Genomic DNA, 17,601 nt, shown 5'->3' on the forward strand with positions numbered 1-17,601 from the left:
TGCAAGCCCTGGGTCTAATCCACAATAAGGGCTTAATCAATGTTGAGGCGCTCTCTAACTCCCAGAAACTTCTGAAGCCAAAACTCCCAGGTTAGATATATACAAAAAAATTTTTTTTAATGAAACGCATTCACTCTATATATGTGAACCGACTTCTGCATAATGGAGTTTTCTTTCAAGTGTTCACCTTCTGGGTCTCTTTTGCTCCCCTCTTCCCACAGCCCACCACATTCAGAGTTGCCTAACATGAACTCAATCTCTTTCTATGTGCCAGCCACTGTCCTGGGCATATCACATGTATATTCCCATTTGTCCCTCTTACTCACTATCATGACCCCCATTTTTCAGTGAAGGAAATTAAGTGTCAGAGAAGTTAAGGGATTTGCCCAAGGTCAGCCAACCTGTAAGCAGCGTTGCCAGAACTTGAAACAGCGTTTGCAGATTTTAAAAGTTCAGGGCTCCATATATAGTTTACTGCCCTGTGTCAGATATACACACATACACACACACGTTAAAGAAGCTGTCACTCACCTCAGGCTTACGTGATAATGCCAGGAAACAGTTGGGGTAGGTCTTGGATTCGTATAGAAAAGGGGATTTTGAATATTCAGTTCTCTCTGATCAGAAGTTCCCAGGAATGGGAACACAACAGAACTTGCCTCCTGGCCCCAGCTGGGCTCGGGAACTTGGCAGGAATTGGGTGACAGAGAAGGGGGAGGAGTTGCTCCGGGAGGACAGGGCAGAGCGCAATCACTGGCCCCCGTGGAAAGACAATCGGTTAGAAAAACCTTATATGAAGTCACCACCAATTCTTATGGGATGACTTCCAGAGTGAATGAACAAATAAAATCAAATAGAGCACTTTCACTAGTTCTCTGTGGCTAACTTGCTCCCCTTTCCTAGCCCTGTACCTCCGTTTTCATTCAAATGACAGCCAAGTGGCAGTGTGGCTTAGTAGTTAAAGCCTATGCTCTGGAGGGAGAAAGATTTGGGTTTCAGCCTCAAGTCTGCCAGTTACCATCTCTTTGACCTTTGTCGGCCTTCTTTCTCTATGCTTCAGTTTCCTTATTTGCAAAATTGGGGCAATAATAGTGACACCAATCTCCTTGGTTATTTTGTTGTTATTGTTGTTAGGATTAGATGAAATAATTCATGGAAAGCATATAGCACAGTGCTTGGCATAATCATTGTTGGCTGTTTTTATTAATTTGGGATTCTAAGAAAAACAGTTTGGTATACTAGAAAAATGCAGAGTTTTTTGAATCTTAAAGTCTTGAGCTTAAATCCTGGCTCAGCCACTTATAAGATGGCCCATGGGCAAGTCACTTACCTCTTCTAACCTTTCCATATGAAAAATGGAGGAGTGGGGAGTTGTTAATAAGATTTGTCCCGTGGAATCTTTGGAAGGATTGCATGATATAAAGTCTATAAAGTGCCTGGCCCAGGCATGTGTATGCTGGGTTGATGATGTTGCATTGGAAAAGCCCAGATTCTCATAGATGGTGGCTTGTACTGATAGTTTTCTACTAGAGCCATTATGGGGGTGTTGTTGGGTGATGGGGAATCTCCAGTATCCTGGTCCAACTTTCCCAGCACCTTTTTCCTCCCAACTTCCACGGAACCAGGGAGAAAAATGCCTTTGCTCCAAGTCACCACCGGAGATTTCTGGAGACACCCAGAACATCCCTGCCAGGACTGAGGGGCATGCCTGGCTTCTGAGAAGTGGGTCTTGCTCTTCCTGGCCAATTCACTCATGATGAACTTTCAGCTCAGGACAGGCTTTTATTTTATGGAGTGGAGTGAGGACTAGTTGACCGACCTTAGTAAGTTAAAGATTAAACATCCAAAGAATCACAGTACGAAAAAACACTTTTACTCGAACAGAAGAGGCAGTCACTTTGAGAAGAGAATAGGGACAGGAGGAAGAGTCCACGAGACACTCTCTGGATCTCGGTAGATCTCCTGCATGGATCTCAGTAGATCTCTCATGTAGAACTGTAACACCACTGCTGTGGTCAAGAAGACAGGCTCTGAGGCCAGGCAGCCTGGATTTGTCTGGCTTTCACCAGTTACCAGCTCTGTGTTATTGAGCAGGTTTCTTATCCCATTGCACCTCAGTTTTCTCATCTCCAGTAGAACTCTCTGAAGATTCCATGCACACTTCTCTTTCATTTCCAAGCCTCTCTTGTAGTTAGGGTGAGGCTACTGAATTCCAGTTCTGGACAATGAACTCCAGGTGGAAGTGACACAAGTCACTTCTGGTCTCAGGCGCTTAAGAGCAGGTATGAGTTCTCTCTCTTCTCCTGACTCAAACCTGAAAACCACGTGGAGATAGTAACACCCAAATCTGGCAGAGATTCTCTCAGCCTAGTTCTCTGAGTGACTTTGTGTGGCCAAGTATCCTGTCAATTTGAGTATTTTACACCCATTACCCTCCTTAATCTATAGTACATTCATTCATTCAATAGATACTTAATGAGAACACTCTAGGTGTGAATACAGCTTTGATCATGTCAGACAAGGTTGCTGCTCTCAAGGAGTTTACATTCCTGTGATAGGGAGGCAAAAGAAAACAAGCAAAAAGTCAATTAAATAGACAAGAGGATGAAACATTATGTGGAAGGTACTGTTATTACCACCATTTTACTAATGAGAATATTGATGCTCAGGGAATTTAAGGTACCTGTCCAATGTCACACAGCCAGGAAACGGCAGAAATAGCATTTGAATCTAGATCCACCTGATGTCTTTTAACAGATGCAATATAATATATATAGCATATATTATATATTATATTAAATGCACATTAACATACTATGATACAAATGTACATGCACACGTACACACAGCTACACCTTGGCTGAAAGCTTTTTCTATTGGAGTTTCCTGTCCACACTCTGACCTGAAATCCAAGTTCCTTTAAAAACAGAGTAATCTGAGTTTTAACTTCCTTCTCCTTGTCTGGCTGCCTTTCTATAATAAATCTCTTTCCTTGTGACAAGTCTGGGACTCCAGTTACTGGCCCTCCTGTGTGGCAGTAAACACACCTCTGTTTGTGTTCCTTGACAATGGCAAGTCAATTGTTTCCTCACTGGTGTCACTGACATAGCTCCTATCTAACTCAGAAGATTACTGAGATCATTGTCTCAGCTACTATTAGAAACTCTTGTTCACATCCATTTATTCATAAAACTTGTAACTTAGGTCCTTACTTCCTGCTGACCAGAGAGAGACAGAAAATAAATAAGTAGACAGACAAGCTACTTTTAGTTGACGAGAAGTGCTATGAAGAAAATGAAAGAGGTGATGTAATGGGAAGTGATGGAAGCGGTTGATACAATCGTCGGGTCATCAGGGAAGAACTGTTCATGGAAGGGACATTTGATCCCAGAGCTAAATGACAAGAAGCACCAGCTGGGTAAAGACGGGGGAGAGGAGCATAGCAAGCAGTGGAGCACCTGGCACCCTAAGACAGGAAAGAACAAGGTCCATCTGAGGATCAGGAGGAAGATTAGTGGTCTAAGTGTCAAGCACAAGGGAGAAAGAGGTAGCACATGAAGTCAGAAAGGCAGGTAGAGGCAAAATCATGTAGGACCTTGAAGGCCATGATGAAGAGTTCAGAATTTATTCTGAGAGTGGGAAGCCATTGGCAGGTTGAAGCAAGGGAATAGTGTCAGTTGATGTATGTTTTGAGAATATCAGCCTGGCTGCTGTTTGGGGAATACTCTATGGAGGTGAGAGAGTGGGAAAGGAGAGCAGGTGGGAAACAGACAGTTGTCCTGGCAACAGGCAATTGCCGGCTGGACTAAGGCAATGGTGGTAGTGATGGTGGTAGGGGGGTTGCAGATGGTAGGTCAGACAGCAGACAAGCTTGGCCCTAGCATCAGGAGTCTTACCCGCGCTGGTAAGGTCATTTCATTCATCTGATGACTCCATAATGCTTTCCCTGGCTTCTTGAACTTTGAACTCTACTCATCATTGGGAGCAAAAGTAGTGGTGGCTTTCTTTCCTCAGCTCTTTTGACTTGGCTTTTTCTGTCTCCAGCTCCAGTTCTTCTTAGATCAGGGGCTTTGAAGTGAGAAAGACCTGGATTGGAATCCTTGTTCCAACACTTACTAGATGATTGACTGGGTAGCTTTTGAGTTTAATATTGCCAATCTTCAGCTTCCTTGGCAGCAAAATGGACTTAATAATAATGCCTGCTTCTTGCAGGCTTGTGCTGAAATGTCAAATGAGATAATATTTGTGAAAATATCCAGCATACAGCAGGTTCTCAATGAAAGTCATTTGGCTTTCACTCTGAATTATCTCCTTCAACCCCCCACCCCCCACCTTCCTAGACTGGGATGGGAGGCCAGATGTTTCTGCTGAAACTCCAGCACCAGCCTGGTGGCCAAGTCAAATTTGAACCTCAGCAGAGCAACAAATTCCCACTTTACAAGCAAAGTCCCTGCTAGCCCTTATGGTGCCTTCGTGAGAATTTTTAAAAGCTTCCCCCTGGGAGGAGGCACTTCTGCTGGGGGTGGCCTGTGCAACCTTCCACAACAGCCTCAATGAGAAAAATTGTGGGTAGATCAAAAAAGGGAGAAAACTACCAATGTGAATATTAATTGTGAATGTCAGGTACCTTCTGGATCATTACCAGTGGGTTTGGGCAAAAATAAAGGAAACCAGATAGTAAGCCTAAGAGAACCATCCCTTTCCATAAGTCAGTGTGGGCAGACAAGGAACGAGCCCCTTTCTGTGCCTCTCAATGACCTGACATGGCATCCCAGTGGGCCACTCAATGGTCCTCAAAGAGGTACAAGTGGTGATGGAATTATGTTCTAAGTCTGTCAGAAACAAACAATCTGCCAAAAGTATACAGTTCTATCTATTTCATCCCAGATAGTTTCCATCCATAAAAATAGAAAAAAAATGCAATCACCCTCTTTGATTCTTACCTGCTTAATTTTCTCCATACCAATTACCACTACACTTCCTAGTCTATATTTTGCTTATTTATCTTAAATTTTGTCTGCTTCTCCCTTCCCCCTCCCACAACAACTAGAATGTGAATTCCACGAGGGAGGGAACTTTCCTTTTAAAGCTGCATCCTCCCTGGGGAGGACAACACCAGCACTAATAATCACTTACTGGCTGTTAGTTGAGTAAACGAGTGCAAGGCTTTGGGAGTCACCTGGTGGAGAGACCAGCTGTTATCCACATGCAATGCAGCTCTGCTTGTTTTCCCTTTGCATCCTTCTTGGTTTGGTGTGCCCAGGAATCTTGGGAGATGGTGGCAGTAAGAACCAGGCCACATCCATGCCCTGACAACTGAGCCACACTTATCAGATCTGGCTCTGCCCACGAAGCTCAGTCTTGCTGGTGCCATCCCCAGAAGGAAATGGAGAACTTGGAAATCAGCTAGGCCAATGCAAACAAGAAGCCCTATAGTGACAGGGAACTCACTACCTCCTAAGGCTATCTGCCTTCATGCCTTGTACCCTCACTGTTCCTAGATTGATCCTGGAGCCACGTAGAACCAGCTTGCTGTCCAGGCTCTTCTGAACCCATCCTAGGCTCCTTGGGAAGTGAACATCCCTGGGCCTTTGCCCTCCTGAGTGGCCATGCCCAGGCAGGAGGACCAACTCCTGAACACGAGCACAGCATCCAGCTTCTAGGGTAATGTTGACTGAAATGCTGACCCACGAGCACAGCATCCAGCTTCTAGGGTAATGTTGACTGAAATGCTGACCCACGTGCACAAGTCAAGACCACAGTGATGGAGGTTCCTGAGGCTTTTCCTGTTCCACCCACGCTGCTGGGAAGATGAAGAAAGGATCTGAGACACAGTGAGTTCTCTCTTGTAGGGGGAGGCCAGAGGGGACTCCAATGGAGTGAAAATCACGGGACAATCTGAGTAAAGAGGGAGAAAACCAGCTAAGCTCTCTACCACCTGGCTCCCTCCAAATTTTCCCCCAGTTATCGTTGGAAGGATTCCAAAAAACTTGGCATCATTTACTTCTAAGGAGGAGAACTGTGATGGCAGTGGGGGGGGGGGGTTCATTGGATACCCTTTAACAGCTTTCAGAACATCTTTCAGGTATTACCTGAACATTAAATAATAACATTAAAAAGATCAAAGAAAACATCAAAGCTTCTTTCAGGGTGGTGCTGTTACCTCTGTAGCACCCTTTCTGCATGACAGGTTTCAGATATCACATTCTCTCATCTTCTGTGCGGCTTGCTGAGATATCAGGACCTGCCAAACCAGTTGCAGGATGAGCTCTATCCAGGTCACAGCTCCAGGGGCCTCTGTTTCTCTTATCCCAGCACTATCTTCTTTCTAGAGCACCCAGACCCTGAAGAGATGGGGGAGATAGAACGGTGCCCAGCACTGGTTAAAGAAGAATGACCGAAAAAAGTCATGACCCTGTCAAAAAGCTGGATCTTCGTTTCCATAAATACCCTGCTCTTCCAAACAAGTGCCCTTTCTCTGCTCTCTCCTCACCCTATCTCTCCTTCTGTGGGCAGATTGGCTCTTTTGGTGGACTGAAGGTTTAGTTAAAGGTAACTAAAATTGTGGGGCTGGCCCCATGACCTAGTGATTTAGTTCAGTGTGCTCCACTTTGGTGGCTGGGGTTCAGTTCCCAGCCAGGGATCTACACCACTCATTGGCAGCCATGCTATGGTGGTGGCCTACATGCAAACTAGAGGATGACTGGCAGAGATGTTAGCTCAGGGCAAATGTTCCTCATCAAAAAATTTAAAAAGCAACAAGTTAAATAAGAGGTTACTTCTGATCAGAGTTCATGCAGCTGGGTTGCTGTGCCCAGCCTGACTGTACCTTTGCTTGCTGAGGCAACATTCAGTCTCTGGACTCCACCTCTGCCCCTCACACGTGTACCTCTCAATCATTAATCCCTGCCCGGTAGTTTACCTGGACCCTGTGAGATGCATCCTCAGGCACAATCTCCGTGAATCTCTACTGCATCCTCTTGGTGATGTTGGATCCCTCTAGTTTTTCAGATGAGGTGACTGAGGTTCAGAGTATGCAGGGCACTCTGAACGCAAGCTCAGAGCCTTCAGCTCTAGAAGTTAGCTACCTTCCCCACTCATCCTTGGCTACTTCCTTTTAGGTAAGATGGCACTACTTGCACTTCCTTTTGAGTTTTCATTTTGGTCCCATCCCTACTCTTCTCCTCTGTAACTTTGTTCCATTCTTACCTGAATGTTTCTCAAACTTCAGTCATCCAAGCCTCACCTTCATTTTCTTTCTTTCTTTCTTTTTGCTATAACCATGCAAAAAAGTCTTATTTACTCAATATTTTCCTTTACATTGATTCTCTTCAAAAATTAAATAAAAAACCAAAAACTACGTTAGTTCAAATGAAACTCTGTATGCTACTGTCATTAAGAAATTAATTTTACTCTCCACAATGGAAGAACCCAAAAGTGAATACAGTGAAAGCACATCTTGTTTTTGTTATTAAACCCCTTCAGGGTATAGTCGCCTGCCAAATATTTGAGACAAGTCTGTTCTCTTTCTGTTAAAAAGGGGAATTGAGATTTTATCAGTTATTTATTGCTGTGATAATGTTGTGTCGCAATCCTCAAGTCTCAACGGCTTACAGCAACACACATTTATTTCTCACAGGTCTGCAGGTTGTCTGGGAGGCTCAGCTTCGGGCTATGTGTTGGGGTTATGTCTGCTCCACAAGGCTTTCATTCTGAGTCTGGTGGCTCTCCAGGGCATGCTCTTCTCATGGTGGATGGCAGATGCACCAAAATCAAGGCAAACTATGTAAGCACACTCGAAACTTCTGCTTGCATCATACCATTGGCCAAAGCAAGCTACACCATCAAGATCAACCTCGTGGAGCAGAGAACTGTATTCCTCCATTGAGTAGGGGTAGAAAGACATGAGTATAGAGTTAATATTTGCTGAATCACAAATAAACTCCACCACAAATGAGCGGAAGACACAGAAGGAGCAAACTAAACCTTTCTAATTGACTTAATTGAAGAGAACTAGAAAAGCACTGGCTTAACCCAATCATAATTCATGTGCTAGTGAGCTGAGCTCACTCTGATTCTGAACAAAATCAGGGTTCTTTTAGCAAGGAACAAGATGGCGTGGAGGTGGTGGTGGAGAATGGCCACTGGCCAGGTGTATTTGCCTGCTAAGGCTGCTATAACAAAATACCACACACCAGGGGGTTTAACCAACAGAAATTTATTTTCTCACAGATCCGGAGGCTGGAAGTCCAAGATCAAGGTGCTGGCAGGGTTGGTTTCCTCTTGGCTTGCATATGGCCATCCTCTTGCTGCCTCTTCATATGATTGACCCTCTGTGCACACACCCGTGGTGTCTTTCTGTCTGTCCTAATCTCCTCTTCTTATCAGGACACCATGATATTGGATTAGAGCCCACCCTAATGGCCTCTTTCTAACTTAATTATCTCTTTAAAGGCCCTGTGTTCAAATACAGTCACATTCTGAGGTACTACAAGGAGTTAAGGCTTCAACATATGAAATTTGGGTGACACAATTCAGTCCACACGAGTAGGAGGAAAACATTTGCCACACTTGGTCAAGTACCTCCCTCCCTCAAAAGTTGCCTCCTTGATTCTGTGTCTTTTCTTTTGTTCCTCTTCCTTTCAATTAATGTTTATTAAGAAGAGTAGACTGCATTAGCTGTTTCTATCTCTTTCCATTCCTCATCCTTCACTGATAACCCACAGCCACCAGTTTTCTACTCTTAACTACTCTATTGAATCTTTGGTTTTTTTTGGAAACAAGTTTTCTGATGTTCTTGCTGCCAAATGCAACGTATTCTTTTCAGTTCTGAGTCTTTGCTATTCTTGGTAATGATAAACAACTCTTGAATTGCTCTCTTTCATCTTTCTGTGTTCATACCCTGACTTTTCTCAGTCTTCTTTCCCAACGTTGTCCATGGAATTCCCTTTGTCTTTCTTCTGTTTAAACATTATTGTTCTCTAAGGACTTATCCTCATCAACAATTCCTCTCCTTCCAAATGTACACTGTCCATCTCTCTCTCTCTCTCTCTCTCTCTCTCTCTCTCTCTCACTGTCAATAATTTTATAAACCACTTTTAAAATCTTGACCTCTCCCCTGAGTTCAAACTTAAATATCCAACTGATTACTAAACATATGCTAACCTCCACATTCCATAGATAACATAGATAAATTAACATGACCACAACTGAATCCAATGTTCCTGCTTCCAAATCTGTTCCTCTCAGAAAGTATTATAACCACCTACCCCAGTTTACCTAATCAAAACCTAGACACATCCTTCAGTGTCTCCTTTCCCTTAACCCCATCTGCCTAATTTAGTTACTAAGGCATCAAGTTCCAAGGAGAAGGAATTCTTCTAGGCATTTCTCAGATTCTCCTTTAATGTATTTACCACTCAGCTACCAAGGTAATCGCTTAGAAATGCATTGTTGACTGAGTTTGTTACTCTCCAGATGAAGTTCAAACTCCCTATCATGTGATATAATGACCACCCCTCTGTCATTTCACAACTTGAACCTGATGTTGAAATAATAGTGAATGTCAGCTGAGGTGACTCCCTGTCTCCAGGGTAAGTTCCTCCTTCTATGTGTGGATAATTGCAGCCAGCCTGGGACTTTAATAGACTAGAAAGGCTTTTACCAGACAAGGACACGAAGGACGAGGTGGTCTATCTTTACCTCATCCTGAAAAAGACAAGAGAAGGTTATTTAACTGTAGTCACAGTAAGCAAACCTTTCAGCCAGTCTGAAAGGTACTGGCTGAATATTGTGATTGCTTTTACAAGCCATTTGGAGAAGGGGATGGAGCAGAGAAGAGCCAGATCCTTTTCTTTGGGTAGGTCATAGACTTCCCCTAAAGGTATGGGTTCCCATCACCAATCATCCCTGAGCCTGGAGAAAGTAAGGAGAGTGTGGACGGGGCACTGAGTAAAGGCATATGACTAAAAACAGTCTCGCTATAGGATAAAGATAGCAGTGAAAGTGTCAGGATGAGCAATCTGCTAGATTTTAAATTCTTGGAGGTTGTCAGTTAAATGATACTCCTTTAACCATTGATAAATCCAGACAGTAAAAAACAAAGTTTTTCTATTTGATTAGCAGATTGCATTTCTCTACTAGGCCAAACAAAACTCTGGCATATTTAGTGGACTCCAGGAGGAGTATATCACAGTATCTCCACATTCTAGTGGATGTTTTAAAAGACAGCTGTAAGAGAATTGCTTTGTCAAGGGCCAGAAGAGCAGGAAAGCAGATTGAAGGCGTGCATGGGCATGGTAGGCAGACAGGCGTATGTGGGAACCTGACGCTGTGTGACTTTGAGGAATATCACTTAATCTCTCCAAGTCTTAGTTTCCTCCTCCGCTAAGGAGGACAAATAATAGTGCCTGAATCAAGGGTGACTATGGACATTAAGCGGGATTAATATATGAGTTTGATTGGCATAGTGCCTGATACTTGGCAAGTGCTTGATAAGTGATTGATATTATTATTACCATTGTTGTTATTATTACTCAGCATTTTTAAGAAGAGTCATAGACCCTCAGAGATCCTTTTCTTTCTTCGCCAGCTCACTTGAATCTGCTAGGTATGTTCACACTCCCTCTCTGGGTTATGGTGAAGCCCTCATAGTCCTCACCTCCCTCCCTCTTCTGGACTCGTGGTTTGGGGTCCTAGAGGCCCCAGGAACTGAGTCTGTGGTTCATTCTTCACCAATGCCACTCCACCCATCTTTGTTTTCCCCGAAGACAACCCTCAGGGTCTTGATTTTAAAATGTTTTATTACTTGATTCCAGAAAGAGGAGAAACCACCTCAAACATGAGCCATTGGGGGAAGGGACACCTTTTTGAGGCGCCCATATTGTTCTCACAGTTATGACACGAGGTCTGCAGATGCCACATCGAGATGAAACACGACAGGATTTATAAAATGGCTAGGACAGTGTCTGGCACGTGGCAAATGCTCAATAAATGGTGGTTCCCCTCCACTGCTCATGACCACCCTAAGGTTCGGGTTGTCATGGGAATGACATCGCCATCCCAGCTGCATACACAAGCTTCTCTGTATGGAGGTCTTGCCCCAGGAGTGAGATGGGATACCCTGGCCTTTCAGTTTTCTGCTTGACTCTGTCACTGTCTCTTTGTCTATCTATGGGAGTAATTATGTTCCCCGCCCTCCTCTCTCCCTCCCATCCTTCCTGTCTTTCATCATTTTCTTTATCAGTTTCTCTTACTATTTTTATCCAGCTCTTTCTTTTCTTTTTTCTCCTTCTTCCCTCCCTCCCTTCCTCTCTTCCTCCCTCCCTTCCCCCCTTCTTCCTTCTCTTCCTTTCCTTCTCTCCAAGTCTTTCTATCTTTCCTCATTCCCTCCAGTCCACCTTCCCTCCCTCCTTCTTTTCTTTCTCAGTTGCTCTCGATATTTTAATCTTTCTCTTATTTTTCTTTCTTTTTCCTCTGTTCGCCTCTCCTTTCTTCCATCTCATTCCTTCCTTTTCTTTTTTCAAGATCTAACATGGAGAGCTTTTGAGCTCATAACCAAGGAAAGACAAAAATCACATGAGTTTCTTGTCATAAAGAATGTCATATCCCCAGATGAAGACAGAAGACCCAAAGGGAAATGGAAGCGGAAGAAGGGCAGGATGCAAAGGAAAGGCCCCTGCAGGTCCCACTGAGCCCCAGTTTGCCCAGACCTCTTCCATTCCTTGTCTCAAAGCTTCATCTGCTGGGTTTTCCCTGTGACAGTCTTGGGCAGGTCCAAGACAAACTCCACCTGTCGGGAAAAATCAGTGCAGAGTGGGCTGTCCATGACTCTAATGAGGTTGGATTTTTCAGAGGAAAAACAGGTTGAGGGGAAGCTTTTGAGGCTGGAGGCTCCAGGTGAGTGAGGCCTGAGCCTGGAAAACTCCCAGGGAATCCCCCTGTGCAATAAGAAGCTTCAGAAAGTCCTCTGGGACAAGGACAAGAGAAGAATGGCTAGAACTGGACACAAAGGTCAGTCAACTGATCTCTGACATTCTCTAGGACCGGGGAGAAGCAGTACGGTGAACACAACATGACATGTTAGACACCTGAGCTTTGACATCAGACTCTCTGGGCTCTAGTCTTTCCTCTACCACTTGCCTCACTTTGATAAGGTCACTTGGCTTTTATGAAACTCAGAGGATAACAACAACTTTGTTGAGTTCTTGTGAGGTCAAAATGAGATTCCGAGGCTAAATTGTTAGTGGTTAAAAGTGTAATCTGGGGGCTGGACAGCCTGTATCCAAATCTTGGCCCTGCCACTTACCAGCTGTGTGACCTTGGGCAAGTTATATAGCTTCTCTGAGCCTCAGTTTCTCATCTGTAAGATGAGGGGTTGTTGTGAGGATTAAATGTGTTAATATTTGTGAAGTGCTTGGAATAAGGCCTGGCACATAGAAGCACCAGATAAGGTCTATTATTATGGGGCTATTTGGATTCCACTGCTGTTTGGCATTTGTCAGAATCCAATCCTGGACCCGAAGAATAAGGAGGAATTTGAGCCAAAATATAGAGCCCCTGAGCCGTGGGGTTTACAATGAGAATACGGGGAAGACGAAAGACTCTCTCTAATACAAGGGTTGTAGAAACAGGCCCAGATGGAGTCTAACAGAGCCTGGTGTATGTGTAGGGAAAGGCTAAGGTGCAGAGGTGTGGGTCAATGTCCAAGCACATTTCTGTCGGAAGTTGAAAATGTCAAACCTCTGGCAGGTAAGGGACATGTCACTCAAGGAAATCTAGGAAACACTAGGCAAATGGGGTTCCAAAGGGATCCTCTATTGAGACAACTCTGTGTGCCAAACACAGAACTAAACTATGCTATATATGAATTCATTTCATTTCCCGTGAAGTAAGTATGACGATTGGATCTCCATTTTATAGATGTGCAAACTGTAGATCGGAGAGGTTAAGCAAATCATTTGGGCTCATGGTCCCCAGTCTTTATTTTCCTCTCTTCTCTTGTATCTAGCTTCTCTCCATCAGTCTCTATTGTCCTGGGGATATGAGGTGAGCCTGGTCTCAACCTACAGTCCTGCCTACTCATCCAATAAGCCACTTGAGAGAGAGCTGGAGTCCTGACCTTTATTATCCTCAATTTCTCCTTTTCCCCTGCCCTGGATATCTGGAGGAATAATTGAGGGGATATACAGTTGGTGGCTGTGGTGGAATTCTTAACACTGATTTTGCTTTATCCCAGATGATGACACCCTCTGATCCCTTCTCTCTTGGCCCTCATCCTCACCGCAGGCAGTGAAGGTATTTGTAGTCCTGGCCCCGCAGTTTCTGTCCCATGACCTGGACCAGCTCACCAGGGAGCTGCAGCAGCATGTGAAGTCAGTGACAGCCCCGTATAAGTACCCGAGAAAGCTAAGGCCTCTGAGCTCCCATCCTTCCCAAACTTGAAGAAGTGGGGCTGGTTCTGCTCTTGTATTTCTCATCTTCAGCCTGAGAAAAGGCCTCTAATTCCAACTTTCTGCCTAGCTATGACCAAGAAAGCCCAAAAGGACAATCCAGCAACTGTCCAGATGCCTGAAAATTGGCCTTAGCCTTTAACTCACTCTGAACTGAAAGTCGAATGCTTCCATGGGAACAAGTTCTGGCCAATACCTGGCCTACAGTCCCACTCTCTGCACCGAGGTCTTGCTATATTATTCAGGATTCTCTCAGTTGCAAGGGACAGAAATCCAGCTTGAAGTTTATTGCTCACACAATTGGTAAGTCCCAGGAGTAGGTGAAGCTTCAGTCATGACTTGTAACAGGCATTCAAATGATGTGGCCAGGGATGTCTCTTTCAACCCTTGACTCTCCTTCTTTCTGTATTGGCTTCATTTCTTGAAATGCTCTCCCTTTGTAATGGCCTCCAGAAGCTCCAAACATACAGTTTTAGTGGCTTAGCAGATCCTAGGAGAAAAAGAGCATCTTTTTCCCCAAAGGCACCAGCAAAAGTCTTCAAGTCGATTCTCTTTGGACAAATTCAGGTCATGTGTCCATCTTAAACCAATCCCTGTAACCAGGGGTTGGGATACTCTGATTGGCCAGTTCTGGGTCATGTGATCACTCCCCCCCTCCCCTGCCCCCCCCCCCGCCCCCCGAGCAACTGCAGGAAGGATGGGAGAGAGAGCTGCCCTACACCCTTGACATGGACTGAGTGAGGGAGGGGTGGCTCCCTACAGGAAAGTGGAAATGCTCCTACCAGAAAAGGCAAAAAGCATAGAATCCACTAAACTTGTTTTCAGCTGTTTTAATACTGGAGCAGTGAACTAAGGCTTGGGAGTTGACATGGAAGGGGGACCCAGTTTTTGGAGCTGGGTATAAGATAGGAGTTTCCCCCAGGGAAAGAAAAACGTTTTCCTTTTTTGAGTCTGGGGTAGAAGGTGAGAGCAACCACGTTAAGCCTAAAGCCCCTCAGATCCTATGTAACCTGGATGCTCACTGACACGTTGTCAGCACAGGCTAATTGTCATAGGCGGGTTTTCTGAGAAGCAGACTCTGGGAAGGAGATTAACCTGCAAGAGGTTTGTTAGGGAGTGCTTTGGCGTCAACACCTGGGGAAGGAGATGGAAGGGAAGGGAGTGGGATTGGTCAGAAGGTCAAGTTGTACTATGATGTAGTTGCACTATGAAGCCTCAGCTGACCCCATGGGGAGTTCTGAAGCTCGGACAACCTTTCAGAGTTTCCTGAGCAGGTGGATGGGGTAAGGGGTGGGCCTTTATAGCCCCAGGTGGGTCAGGCATGGATGCAGCTTGCCCTGGGAAGGGGGTGTGGTGCTAGGAGAGACAGCTCTTCTTAGCTGTGCACTCCCCAAAGAGGTCTGGCAGTGGGGGAGTAAGCCTTTTATTCCTGAGGGGGGATCTTAGCACATTAAAGAGTCCTTCACACCAATTTTCTGCCTCAAACTGATAGAGAGGCAGTATAGCACAGCCTCTGGAATCAGACTGTTGCATTCAAAATCCATCTCGTCACTTACTTACTCAAGAATCTCTCTGTACCTCAGTTTCCTTATCTGTAAAATGGGGATAATGATGTTACTCCTTCACAGGCTGTTAAGAAGAAGAGTTGATATTTGTAAGGCATAAGGCACTTAGAAGAGTGACTGGCGCATAATAAGCATTGAATAAGTATTTGAAAAAAAGACTAGAAATCCCATCACACCAAGCATATGAATTTTGAGCTGTAACTGAATATTTAGGAGGATCCAGTGGAAGGGGTCCTATCACACAGTGTCACAGTGTCTTACTCAATAGATGCGTCTCTTTTTACAAGTCTCTCCTCTAGAACGCCCTGGGCAGCAGGTTCTTTCCACCTCCTCCCTCCTTCCAGGGACCATACCCTTCTGCTCCCGTCTTCATGATGTGCAGAGTAAAGCCTTCTTCCTAGCATTAAACCTAGATCTCCCTTGTGGCTTCCTTCTACCCTCTACGTGCCAAAAAGTAAATATTTTAGTTTATACTGTCCTTGTTGTATACTCTGCCCTGGTAGTGTGAAAGCAGCTAGAGACAATTGTAAATGAATAGGTGCGGCTGTGTTTCAGTAAAACTTTATTTACAAAAATAGGAGGAGGGATGGATTTTTCCCAGAGGCTTTAGTTTGCCATTCCCTGCTCTACCCCACTGTGGTTTTTATGAACTCCTTCCTCGAGAAAGTCAGTCTTGCCTTATGAAAGATTCCCACATCCGCTACAAAGATACTTCCTCCATATCAGTATCCCTATTGTTATTATTTTTATTAAACCCAAGACCATCTGACTCCTAGACCAACGCCCTGGCAAGCTGAACCATATAATGGGAAGCCTCAGGGAATTGTCTTCATCATCCATATATTTGGATTCAGGAATACTAGAGATGGTGGGGTCCTTGATATGAAACAGTCCTTTTCACAGGTGAGAAAAGCGAGATTAGAGAGATTTTATAGTTCCCCTAAGGACACACCAACAGGAAATGACTGAGGTGGAATTCAAAACCAGGTTTCTTGTCCCCTAGATGTCTATTCTCTCCAGTTCAGACTAGTGACCACAGCTAATATTTTTGAGGGGTTAGAAGGGAGCCTATTTTGCTAAAAGGGAGGAGAGGCTGCAAAATGATGGCTACATAACACAACATCACCTGCCATTTATTGAGCACTTGCTGTATCCCCAACCACCCTGCAGAGTTAGGTGACCAGATTTTTTATTTTCTAAATGGGGCCACTTTTGAGAGTAATGGGGCATTCTTTAAAAGTATTTCTGGAACACCAGGAATAAATTAGGACTCTCCAGACAAACCAGAATGCATGGTCACCTTACCTCTGAGGACACTCATTACCTTCTGTCTGCTCCCCGACAGACACTGCCTCCCCTGCAGCCTTCCAAAATGAAAGCTATTGTTTTTCTGATGCACATTGTCACAGGCGAAGTGGTGAGGTTGGTGTCCTCCACGCCACTTCCAAACCATCTTTCCTCCTCCTACCTTCAACAACTCCAGACCCTGGGGAGCCCACGCCTTTGGACCTTAGATTACCTGATCTCACTCCCTGTTGCTGTTCTCTGATCACTTCCCTCTCACCCTCTGAGGACTTCAGCTCCTCACTTGCCCTTCTTCCATACTCTGCCATCATTTCCAGTGACGTCCATATCCAAAACCCTGGTCTTTTCTCCCACAATTGGTGTGTCCATGCCATCTCAGCCACTCACTCTTATGGCCACACTCTAGAGATGGCAGCCCCTCTGAAAGCCTGGTTTCAAGCTTCCCATACTCTTAGATCCCTTCTCTAGTTGTCACATGGCTACAATTCCTTATCCTTTTCATGGCCCCCAACCTTCTGATCCCATTCCACAATCTTTTTAGTGCCCTCCTTTGTGAATTTGGACTCCATGGCTCATCTCTCTGGTCATGACCCCCTTAGCTCCCGTATCCCCTCCTCCTCCTACCTCCTCTACATCCTGTAGAATTTACCAGGCAAAGTCACAACCTTGGTTGAACCTACTTACTTTCCGTACTGTCGACGCAAATAACCAATAACCAATCTATAGATAAGATAAATAAGGTGAGTTTTACCTGAGCCAGAGTGAGGATTATAACCCAGGAAGGCCTTAGAAAGTGTTCTGGAGAAGCATGGTTTTCAGTATAGTTTTATATCTTTTTAGAACAGAAGACACACCCAAGATACATTTTCATCAAATGCAAAGAGGTATTTAGTTGCAAATTAGCAAGTCAACATGAAATCAGTTGGGAAAGGGACTAATCAGGGAGTTACCAATAGGACATTACCAATAGGGTGTTACCAATAGGATGTTACCAATTGGGTGTAGGAGGGGAAGTGTGCATTCTTATCCTAAGAGAGTGCATTTTTTAATGGTTAAAGCAGATGTACAATGTATATTTGATAGGCCACAAGTCAGGCTTCTTTACTTCAAGCCGAATCAGTTTTGAACCCAAATATTTACCCTATACACTTCAATGTGTGAAAATCTCTTGTCCCTACTGCTTCCAGGCCTATCCTGGAGAAAAAGAACATCACCGTGAGGCAGGCTGGCTTCATGGAATCACAAACCAAACCTCCCATGGGCACTTAGAAATGTCCTAA

The 17,601-nt window shown here is 44.6% G+C and overlaps 2 protein-coding genes across 10 annotated transcripts in view; one reads left to right on the plus strand and one right to left on the minus strand.

The window, feature by feature from the left end:
- LOC139039721 (acyl-coenzyme A synthetase ACSM1, mitochondrial-like) overlaps window positions 1–697 on the minus strand; it is a 43,589-nt gene extending 42,892 nt beyond the window's left edge. For 2 of the 3 annotated variants that reach the window (XM_070484758.1, XM_070484759.1), the window contains exon 1: window positions 532–697. The gene's annotated coding sequence lies outside the window, so the exon portion shown is untranslated. The remainder of the gene's footprint in view (window positions 1–531) is intronic. The other variant, XM_070484760.1, reaches the window with a different exon arrangement.
- The window catches only part of LOC106841716 (protein disulfide-isomerase-like protein of the testis), a 91,359-nt gene that overhangs the window by 63,630 nt on the left and 10,128 nt on the right, over window positions 1–17,601 (plus strand). The window lies entirely within an intron of this gene.

The sequence above is a fragment of the Equus asinus genome, chromosome 14, assembly GCF_041296235.1.
Source record: "Equus asinus isolate D_3611 breed Donkey chromosome 14, EquAss-T2T_v2, whole genome shotgun sequence".
NCBI lineage: Eukaryota > Metazoa > Chordata > Mammalia > Perissodactyla > Equidae > Equus > Equus asinus.